Source organism: Schistocerca cancellata, chromosome 10, assembly GCF_023864275.1.
Source record: "Schistocerca cancellata isolate TAMUIC-IGC-003103 chromosome 10, iqSchCanc2.1, whole genome shotgun sequence".
NCBI classification, from domain to species: domain Eukaryota; kingdom Metazoa; phylum Arthropoda; class Insecta; order Orthoptera; family Acrididae; genus Schistocerca; species Schistocerca cancellata.
This window is the reverse complement of record NC_064635.1, coordinates 32,454,492-32,466,564: the sequence shown is the minus strand read 5'-3', so window position 1 is coordinate 32,466,564 and position 12,073 is coordinate 32,454,492. Positions and strand designations below refer to the sequence as shown.

Here is a 12,073-nt window from a genome sequence, read left to right as displayed (position 1 = left end):
GTGTTAAAAAAGTTATTTTGTAAACGTAACAGAAAAAATTTGGAATAAAATGCTACTCATTAACACTCCACACACAAATGAGATCAAAAACTGAAAAGGCAGATAGCACAAATGTTTCTCATGCCAGCTAATATCTAAGAAGTACAGCAAGAAATCAATTTTCTAAATTCAAAACACTCATCAGGAATAGATAACATATGAGACTTTGTTGTAAGAAAATGCGTGGACTCAATCTCTGAACCACTGCAATCCTAAATTTTACGAAGGTTTAGTAATCTAGGGTTAAGTATAGGTCAATGTATTTCGCACACTGTACAATCCTAGATCCACAGAGCCAATACGTCGATAAATGTAATTAATTCGCAATACATTTCCAGCATCCACGAGTAAAAGTCAATAGCACATCACACGTGCTCGCTTTTCCTTCGTCTCGTAGACTCGTGTGAAGTGTATGTACCGCACAAGGCTTATTAAGGGGAGTAAAGCACACCATTAAATCTAAAGGCTGCATAATTAAATTAGCACAAAATAATTCTGTATCCGCTCGCGATACACACGATTGGAGGGGGAGGGGGGGGCAATGCTTTCGAATGTGCGTGAGTTATACAAAAGATGTATACACTCACGGAAAATTCACTAACTCTGTAAGACACAATAGTTAACTTAAATTCAGCATGCGTCGTGATCTCATTTCGGTTACAGACAAGTGAGCAGAAAGTGGTAGGGACTGCAGTCTAAGCTGACTGCTAGGCAATGCATTTCAGCTACTGTTCCAACAACTGCTGCTGCCCTCTGTCGCGGCGCAAAGAAACTACGTCTAGACACTGATCTTGACCGACCTCCTGGATACTATGCATACTACTGCCATCTGTTGCTAGGCTACAAAACTACGTTTAGAAGCTCTGATTTCTGACTACAATGAACAATATATTGTTGTCTGCATAATACATTATTTACTTATGTGCCATCAACTGTAAAATCGCTGCACGGAAGAAATATCTTTGGTCGTCTTTCGATTACAGATAGTTTTTAAATTTCCATTCATTGCAAAATTATGAAGGTACTCATAAGCAGTTGGATTTCAACTTACTTATAAATATATCCCTCTCCTCCAACATGTTACCTTTGCGCAGTGGCAATATCGTAACCAATGAGGTTTATCCGAGGTGCGATTATTGCTAGTTGAAAACTTTTACCAATACCCCGCCTAGTGGACGTGAAATACCGTCCGCTACGGCAATTTTTGCAAACTCCTCCGGGAGTCATACATTGAAGATAAACATGGAGAATTAACTTCTAGTAAGATTAATACTAATAATTCCTTCATCATTGCTAGAGATGGGCCAACTGAAACACGTAATTGTTTCGAAACAAATGAAACAGTACAATGTAATGTTCCGATACGTTGTTTCGAAACAGTTTGTGTTTTGTATTCTAATAAACCTACACATTTTATCATCTTGAATGTCCATATAAACACAAATGAGGTGCGAGAGCGCTAATCATGTCTCAGAAAGTATGAAACTATCACTTAGACGTCTTGGCAGTTTCGTATTTCCTGCAGCAAATGCGCTGCTTTCGTGTCGCGCGACTTTCATACTTTTCAATTGGCTGAGGACAGCCATAGCTGAAGACAGAAGAAACACCACGAACGGAACTGGAGGTGGGAGCAAATTGCAGAAACACACATTCCGTTAGTATGGGTAATATACTCATCCTGCTAATTTCCATCTACACAAAGGGAATCATTGTGGATAATAAGGCACAGTGACTATAGACTCACAAATAATTCGAATAAATAACAAAATATAACAAAATTTTTTTGTCTTTCAAGGTGTTTCGAACCGTTACTATAAATTCACCATGCTTCCCAGCCCTTCCCCTACACCATTACACTATCAGTGATTTGTCAAACAGATTGCTTGCAATTATACCTACATCAAATTTATGTATATGTCTAATAACTGTCACTCTACGCCTTTTTTTATTCAAAATGTTGTAGGCTTACTTGCGTTTCTTAATATGATTACTGTACATGAACAGAGAAGCGTATGTTATAAAAAAAGTGTAATTTAACTGAATGATTTTCACATATTTATTATTTTGAATGTGAATAGTATGCGTTGTTTTATTGTTTCGTTAGTGTTTATAAAGCAGATGTTACGCCATTTCGAAACAGGACAGTCAGCTAGAAACGAAGCTTTATTTTCGGATATCTTAAGCTTCATGCTATTGCTTGTCAAAAAGATTTCGACACTCTTGAAAGAGTTTCATGAAGTGGTATGTTGTGTTTCAGTACCTGTGCCGAGCCCGAATCTCGTCCGACACAGAGTGGAATGAAACATCACTGTTTCGATACAATTAGTCCGTTCCAGGCACAGGTGGACTGAAACAGCCTTATTTTGAAACAACGATACAGTTTCTGTGTCTGGCACGAGATCAAATCTGGTCCGAGACAGGGTCGGAATGAAACACCACTGTTTCGAAACAGTGAACCACAACCGTTCCGAAACACTGAAACAGTTCCACGTATCGATACACTGTATCGAAACATAGAATCAGTGGCCAAGTCTAATCATCGCATTTAATGGGTTTGGGTGTTGCATTTCGCATTTGTAAGCTAGCTCAACACGATTTTCTAATTTGTATTATAAGGTATCAAATTGTTACCTACTGCATTTCATAGGCATATTAAGAGCAATAAGATCCGTAGCCAAGAAGAGGCCATTCGTACCTTCTTGGATGGCTATTTACACGTAAATTCTTTTCACACCATGAGAAAATATGCTACCTTACTGCTGTCACATTTTATACATATTCAGTTCATTAAATATGTGCAACGTAATGAAGTTAATAAAGTGATTGAAATGACGCATTCAAGGATCAGAAATCAATGTACATCTTCAGCTCATTAAGTATGTGCAAAATAATGAAGTTAAAACAGTGACTGAGATGAAGCATTCCAAGATTAGAAATTAATATTGAAAAAAGTATTAAATCTAAAATCGAATAAAAATGAAACCCACGAACATTCTGATAAGGATTTAAAAAAATACTGTTCTGTGAGTGATGAACACGCGACCTTTAGCTAGTGGGCTTAGAGCCTTATGCTACGAAGCTATTGGGTAAACTCATTTTAATAGTATTTTTTATGATTTAGTGTCTCAAGCGAAACTGTTTCTGTCACTTTTTCACAAACAAGGCTCCGCAATGGTGGATGGCTGCACAATGTGAAACGTGGCACCCAATCCTACACCACTGTATGAGTGGCTTCTGAAAGTCAGTCTTACGCCTGGTGTTTCAGCGGCAAATAAATCTTTACTGTATTCCTAATTAAATTACAGCGATAACATTTTATTATCGGATTGAACACCGAGAACCGATTCTTAAATTCTTGTGGACGTTGCGCATGACACCTACTTGGTTTTAACTTGGTATAGCCTATAAACAAAACAAAAAACTCTTCCCTTATTCTTCAGTGCTTCTCATTTTCCTGTCGGAAAATTTCGCATTCACTAGATAAAATTATATTTCACCCTTTTAATACCTTCTCATCGAGGGAGGTGGCGCAGTGTTTAGCACACTGGACTCGCATTCGGGAGGACGACGGTTCAAACCCGTCTCCGGACATCCTGATTTAGGTTTTCCGTGATTTCCCTAAATCGTTTCAGGCAAATTCCGGGACGGTTCCTTTGAAAGGGCACCGCCTATTTCCTATCCCATCCTTCCATAATCTGAGCGTGTGCTCCGTCTCTAATGACCTCGTTGTCGACGGGACATTAAACACTACACTCCTCTCCCTCTTAATACCTTATGCTGTTGGTAAATAATTGTGTCGTGTCCTATTATTCCTAAGAGACCGTTATACGACGCAGATGACACACAGGAACCGTGAAACTATACGTAATACAGCAAGTCTACCAACGAGAAAGCAACATTCAGTCTAGCCGGTTCGTATCAAAAGTACTGTAAGAAAAGTAAATACACTGTAGAAGGTATGAGCGATTCTAATACTAGAATTACAAAAGTAAATACGATACCCATGAATTACTTTCTTACGGTTATCAATAAAACCCTATTTTAATTGATTAGGTGGTTACGACTAGCTCAGACATAGGGAATATCCCTGTAAGCCATGCGGTGCTGTCAACTTACGACACATAATGTGTGGTCTGGCAGGCGCTCACTTTTAGATATGGGGTAAACATGCTACTGCTCGTTGTGGATTTGGACACCACCGTCTTTCCATTAGAAGGTACATAGAATATAATTCGTATCTAACTTTGCCCACCCCCCCCCCTTTTTTTTTTTTTTTTATAGCCAGGCCTCCTAATGCGCGGGGTCCGTCCGTAGCATTGCTTACTCTTGCTACGTGGCTAATCCGTCACTGATTATCCTTCAATGAACAGTAAAATTATGAATCAATCTCTTGATTGCTTTGATGCGGTCCGACACTAAAATTCCTCCCCTCTGTCAACCTCTTCCATCTCAGAATAGCACTTACATCCTGCATACGCAACTATTTGTTGGATATATTCCAGACTCCAACAAATAATTGCGTTGGATATATTCCAGACTCACGGCTGAAAGCAAGGGGAAACTACGGCCGTAATTTTTCCCGAGGGCATGCAGCTTTACTGTATGGTTAAGTGATGATGGCGTCCTCTTGGGTAAAATATTCCGGAGGTAAAATAGTCCCCCATTCGGATCTCCGGGCGGGGACTACTCAAGAGGATGTCGTTATCAGGAGAAAGAAAACTGGCGTTCTACGGATCGGAGCGTGGAATGTCAGATCCCTTTATCGGGCAGGTAGGTTAGAAAATTTAAAAAGGGAAATGGATAGGTTAAAGTTAGATATAGTGGGATTTAGTGAAGTTCGGTGGCAGGAGGAACAAGACTTCTGGTCAGGTGACTACAGGGTTATAAACACAAAATCAAATATGGGTAATGCAGGAGTAGGTTTAATAATGAATAGGAAAATAGGAATGCGGGTAAGCTACTACAAACAGCATAGTGAACGCATTATTGTGGCCAAGATAGATACGAAGCCCACGCCTACAACACTAGTACAAGTTTATATGCCAACTAGCTCTGCAGATGACGAAGAAATTGAAGAAATGTATGATGAAATAAAAGAAATTATTCAGATAGTGAAGGGTGAAGAAAATTTAATAGTCATGGGTGACTGGAATTCGGTAGCAGGAAAAGGGAGAGAAGGAAACGTAGTAGGTGAATATGGATTGGGGCTAAGAAATGAAAGAGGAAGCCGCCCGGTAGAATTTTGTGCAGAACACAACTTAATCATAGGTAACACTTGGTTCAAGAATCATAAAAGAAGGCTGTATACATGGAAGAAGCCTGGAGATACTGACAGGATTCAGATAGATTATATAATGGTAAGACAGAGATTTAGGAACCAGGTTTTAAATTGTAAGACATTTCCAGGAGCAGATGTGGACTGACCACAATCTATTGGTTATGGCCTGTAGATTCAAACGGAAGAAACTGCAAAAAGGTGGGAATTTAAGGAGATGGGACCTGGATAAACTGACTAAACCAGAGGTTGTAGAGAGTTTGAGGGAGAGCATATGGGAACAATTGACAGGAATGGGGGAAAGAAATACAGTACTAGAAGAATGGGTAGCTTTGAGGGATAAAGTAGTGAAGGCAGCAGAGGATCAAGTGGGTAAAAAGACGAGGACTAGTATAAATCCTTGGGTAGCAGAAGAAATATTGAATTTAATTGATGAAAGGAGAAAATATAAAAATGCAGTAATGAAGCAGGCAAAAAGGAATACAAACGTCTCAAAAATGAGATTGACAGGAAGTGCAAAATGGCTAAGCAGGGATGGCTAGAGGACAAAAGGAAGGATGTAGAGGCTTATCTCACTAGGGGTAAGACAGATACTGCCTACAGGAAAATTAAAGAGACCTTTGGAGATAAGAGAACCACATGCATGAACATCAAGAGCTCAGATGAAAACCCAGTTCTAAGCTAAGAAGGGAAAGCAGAAAGGTGGAAGGAGTATATAGAGGATCTATACAAGGGTGATGTACTTGAGGACAATATTATGGAAATGGAAGAGGATGTAGATGAAGATGAAATGGGAGATACGATACTGCGTGAAGAGTTTGACAGAGCACTGAAAGACCAGAGTCGAAACAAAGCCCCAGGAGTAGACAACATTCGATTAGAACTACTGATGGCCTTGGGAGAGCCAGCCCTGACAAAACTCTACCATCTGGTGAGCAAGATGTATGAAACAGGCGAAATACCCTCAGACTTCAAGAAGAATATAATAATTCCAATCCCAAAGATAGCAGGTGTTGACAGATGTGAAAATTACCTAACTATCAGTTTAATAAGTCACAGCTGCAAAATACTAACACGAATTCTTTAAAGACGAATGGAAAAACTAGTAGAAACCGACCTCGGGGAAGATCAGTTTGGATTCCGTAGAAATGTTGGAACACTTGAGGCAATACTGACCCTACGACTTATCTTAAAAGCTAGATTATGGAAGGGAAAACCTACGTTTCTAGCATTTGTAGACTTAGAGAAAGCTTTTGACAATGTTGACTGGAATACTCTCTTTCAAATTATGAAGGTGGCAGGAGTAAAATACAGGGAGTGAAAGGCTATTTACACTTCGTACAGAAACCAGATGGCAGTTATAAGAGTCGAGGGACATGAAAGATTATTCTACTCCAACTTTGTGGAGACATGGAATGAATAGAAAGCTTCCGAATGAGTTAAGGCATATTGTCGTTCTTAACAAAGAATTATTCATTTTTTGTCATTAGACATTGACTGCTTACCAGAACCTTTGCCACTAAAAGAGAGACAGCGGGAACATATGAAGAACGTATTGTTCTTGCCACTCAGTTCGATTTCTCTGTTGCAGCAAATGTATCGTTATTTACGTACAAGGGTTGGACAAAGCCATGGAAACACAGTGCCGCGCTGAGTGGCCGCATGGTTTGAGGCGCCATGTCACGGACTGCGCAGCCCCTCCCGCCGGAGGTTCGAGTTCTCCCTCGGGCATTGGTGTGTGTGTGTGTGTGCGTGTGTGCGTGTGTGCGTGTGTGCGTGTGTGCGTGTGTGCGTGTGTGCGTGTGTGCGTGTGTGCGTGTGTGCGTGTGTGTTCTTAACATAAGTTAGTTAACTTAAGTAGTGTGTATGTCTAGGGATCGATGACCTCCGTAGTTTGAACATTTCAAACACGGTGAGAAATACTTGCTTGAACACAAAATACACTACTGGCCATTAAAACTGCTACACCAAGAAGAAATTCAGATGATACACGGGTATTCATTGGACAAATATATTGTACTAGAACTGACATGTGGTTTCATTTTCACGCAATTTGGGCGCATAGATCCTGAGAAATCAGTACCCAGAACAACCACCTCTGGCCGTAATAACGGCCTTCATACGCCTGGGCATTGAGTCAAACAGAGCTTGGATGGCGTGTACAGGTACAGCTGCCCATGCAGCTTCAACACGATACCACGCTTCATCAAGAGTAATGACTGGCGTATTGTGACGAGCCAGTTGCTCGGCCACTATTGACCAGACGTTTTCAATTGGTGAGAGATCTAGAGAATGTGCTGGCCAGGGCAGCAGTCGAACATTTTCTGTATCCAGAAAGGCCTGTGCAGGACCTGGAACATGCAGTCGTGCATTATCCTGCTGAAATGTAGGGTTTCGCAGGGATCAAATGAAGGGTAGAGCCACGGGTCGTAACACATCTGAAATGTAACGTCCACTGTTCAAAGTGCCGTCAATGCGAACCAGAGGTGACCGAGACGTGTTTCCAATGGCACCCCATACTATCACGCTGGGTGATACGCCAGTATGGCGATGACGAATACATGCTTCCAACGAGCATTCACCGCGATGTCGCCAAACACGGATGCGACCATCATGATGCTGAAATCATCCTAAAAAATGACGTTTTGCCATTCGTGCACGAAGATTCGTCGTTGAGTACACCACCGCAGGCGCTCCTGTCTGTGATGCAGCTGAAGGGTAACCGCAGCCATGGTCCCCGAGCTGATAGTCCACGTTGCTGCAAACGTCGTCGAACTGTTTCTGCAGATGGTTGTTGTCTTGCAAAGGTCCCCATCTGTTGACTCAGGGATCGAGACGTGGCTGCACGATCTGTTACTGCCATGCGGATAAGACGCCTGCCATCTCCAGTGCTAGTGATTCGAGGCCGCTGGGATCCAGCACGGAGTTCCGTATTACCCTCTTGAATCCACCGATTCCATATTCTGCTAACAGTCATTGGATCCCGACCAACGCGAGCAGCAATGTCGCGATACGATAAATTTCTCCTCCTTACACGAGGCATCACAACAACGTATCACCAGGCAACGTCGGTCAACTGCTGTTTGTGTATGAGAAATCGGTTGGAAATGTTCCGCATGTCAGCACGTTGTAGGTGTCGCCTCCGGCGCCAACCTTGTGTGAATGCTCTGAAAATCTAATAATTTGCATATCACAGCATCTTCCTGTCGGTTAAATTTCGCGTCTGTAGCACGTCGTCTTCGTGGTGTAGCAATTTTAATGGCCAGTAGTGTAAATTAAACGAAACATTAAAGACGAATTGATAAATGTGTAACAATACACAAATGCAATGAATTTACGTGGCCGAACACAAGTACGTGTATTTCCCATGTAAGTTGACATCCTACCCCCCGCCCCCCCCCCCCCCCGCACCCCCCTTAGAAAGGGTCCCAATTAATACTGGGTGGGATTATTTGTAACCGGTAGACTAAGAACACGCCAGTAAATTTGCATGCATTATTACCTATTAGCTGATAACTTTCTCTTTTGTGTGACATAAAATTAAATATAGGAAACATAAAACCAGTAAAGACAAGAGACAAGTAAGACAGTACACATTTCTTCAATCTCTAAGTCACACCATTTTTCTCTCTTTAATATCGCTACAGCTTTACATGGCGTGGTTTCCTTTCTGCGGAAGAATCTATTGGTTCAAATGGCTCTGAGCACTATGGGACTTAACTTCTGAGGTCATCAGTCCCCTACAACTGAGAACTACTTAAACCTAACTAACCTAATGACATCACACACATCCATGCCCGAGGCAGGATTCGAACCTGCGACCGCAGCGGTCGCGCGGTTCCAGACTGTATCGCCTAGAACCGCTCGGCCACTCCGGCCGGCAAGAATCTATTACCTCATCAAAGTTCGTCAAACGTTTGGCTACATGAAAAATCAAAATGTCTTTGTCTAATACTGCAAAAGCTGTGAATGCGAATAGAACCCAAGACTGGTGTCGTTTCTCGATTTGATTACGTTACTGCCATTTCAATATTTCAGCAATTGCAACACAGGCCAAATAAGCGAGACTGTTGTAGCACAAATGGTCATTTTTATGTCTTTCATTTACATAAAAATCACGACAGAACACAATTCATGAAGCACCAACATCAAATGCGTAGTAGGCCAATTACGAGCAAAAAGTTTTTTGTTAGGGAATAGTTTCACATTTCGTTCAAGCATGAGATCGAAAAGTAGTACTACGAAATTTTTATATAAATTTGGAATCTTCTTATTCTCCCACATAATTTGTAGACCCCATTTCTTCTCCTTCCTCGTTCTAACAAACAATATTGTCATCTCTAATTCTGTAACTATTCCTGCCATTGTGAACACTTATTCTCCGGTTAACTTCACTAACCCTACCCGAGTTATAGGTTCAGTTACCCCGCGTTTATTCTCCGGTTAGATTGTCGTGTTCGTAAACGAATTTTCGGCGCTATTCCGAGAATAGAACCCCAGATCACGTAAGAAACGGATTGACCGTCCTTACGGCGGAACAGGCAACCGTAAAAATAGTTTTCCCGTCGGTCAACAGATGTCGCATGCGACGCTACAATGCTAACTGACCTGTCCATGTCGCGGAATTGGCAACGCTGTATCTTCGGTGACGTGAATGACGCTGATTTGTGTTCGGCTAGAGCGTTGTGCACGAAATGCATTCGTCACACAGCTGACTGTAGACCATGATCGGCTATGGTTTTTCCCGAGTTTTCAATCGAAGAATGTAGATTAGCTCCTGTAATTCTACAAACCAAGTTTATTTCTACTATAGGGATACTTCTCACAATCATATGCGAAATTAAATAAATGAAAAGTAACACACAAGTATTTCTCGTGAGTTACTGTTTAAATGCAGACTGTATTGCAGTCGCATAGGTTTTACGCTCGCCTTCCATGGCGTCTATTTCCTCTTTGTTATACAGCTCTTCTGATACGGATTATGGTGGTAAAAAAGATCTCCACGTGCAGGTTAACACTAGAAAGTTTTCGAAAGCTCAACGTCTTTGAAATATAATCCGTTAATTTACTGACAAATATTGCACTGAGCAGTGGGCTTCGCGTCCTGACATTACCGACATAATTATTTATTTTGCATAAAGTATGTATAGGGATTAGGTGAGTTATAACTACAAGATATTTTTCACATTGAGACTGTAAATAAGTTTAAGAAACAGATTTTGCTTCTTTTCTAAGTATTTCTGTAAACGTTCTTAAGTATAACCACATTTTGCATTTGCTTACTGTTAGTTGTAAACAAATATAATTTCATGTACGCACTTACCAACGATATCTTCGAAAAAAAATATTGTGAAACTTTAAATATCGTGAGTAAAAAAAAAAAAATGTGATGGTAAACATCTTAATTTTGCGGTCAGCACATCTACTATTGTCACAAGCAGTACTGTTTTGCTCAGATTTAACACATTACTTTTTTCTAGTTAAACGTGGTAGAGTGATCAAGGAAAGGCAACCAAACTTATTTGTGCAGCCTAACGGAGAATCTTTATTTGGTACTTAAATACAATATGAATGAACTACATATTTTTTATAATTTTCAGATTTTACGACAGTTCTACTACGTTTGTCTTTGAACATTTAAAAAAGTCCAAATCGCAGCAAAGATTTCATTTAAAAATTATATGATATGATTCTTGTACAGGAAGGGCTGCCACATTATATCAGAATATATGATCGACAAAATGTAGATAGGATCGAATGCTTAGGGCTCTTCATTAATTCTTACTCGTAACTAATTTATTGATTTACCCGAATTTAAAACCCACTCGCGTAACCTTTCTTTATCTTTGACGGGAAATCTGAACATTTTTAATTCAGGATTTGTTCGTCTACTCCTTCCACAGTTGATATACTCGCAGGCCCTCGGCATGACGACTCGATCCACTACCACTGGTATGTCAGAAACAGCCAGCTGCTGACAGCCCGCCTTGTGTAAGGTGATAGAAATTACAATAAAGAAAAAAAAACAAAAAAAACAGAAACAGCTGTACTTCACAGACGCCAAATAGTGGAAAGCTGCACGCGTGAAGCGTATGTTGCCACATATTTCACAGAACGGAGTGCCATCTAGTGGTTGATTCCACAAGTAAGGGTGCGACGCTGTCGCCGCCTGGTGGCCGTTCCCTGACAAGGGTTGCCTGCTAGACCAAGCGATCGGGCAATCTGTTTCTTACGTGATCTGGGATAGAACTTAAAGCGTCTACTAATCGGGGACTGTACAACTGGCAGTGTAGCGATCTGGCAAAAAATTTTTTGGTCAAAATTTCATTTTCTTGTATACACCGAGAAGATAACATGTAATCTATCTTACCTCTTATTCCTGTTAGTCGTTTAATTCCACTCTGGTAGTCTGAATTTATGGATTTCGTTAATAAAACAACGCTGATCATTCGCACACCTAATCAACCACGTAAAGAAACTGCTTGGCGTCACACCAGTTCGGGTTTATTCAGTTCAGCTTGTATATTCGAGCCACGTTTTGTCTGCGGGAAAGTTTTTGCCCTGGTAAAGACCATGTACACTATGTACACATTTAAAAATAAACTTGTGATCCGTTCACAAATCGACTTAGAATGTGTTGAAAAATGTTCAAAAACCATGTGGGACGCGTGTCAGAATCATGTGAATAATTAATAGACCAACGTGCGATGGATGCTAAGGCGCTTTGTGGAACAATGTTTTTTCTTCAAGAATTTTAAT

General features: G+C 40.7%; 1 non-coding gene across 1 annotated transcript; it reads left to right on the top strand.

The window, feature by feature from the left end:
- Positions 1-1,121: 1,121 nt before the first annotated feature.
- LOC126107006 (U4 spliceosomal RNA) lies at positions 1,122-1,262 on the top strand. The gene has a single exon (XR_007523438.1). It is a non-coding gene; the product is annotated as a U4 spliceosomal RNA (small nuclear RNA).
- Positions 1,263-12,073: the final 10,811 nt, after the last annotated feature.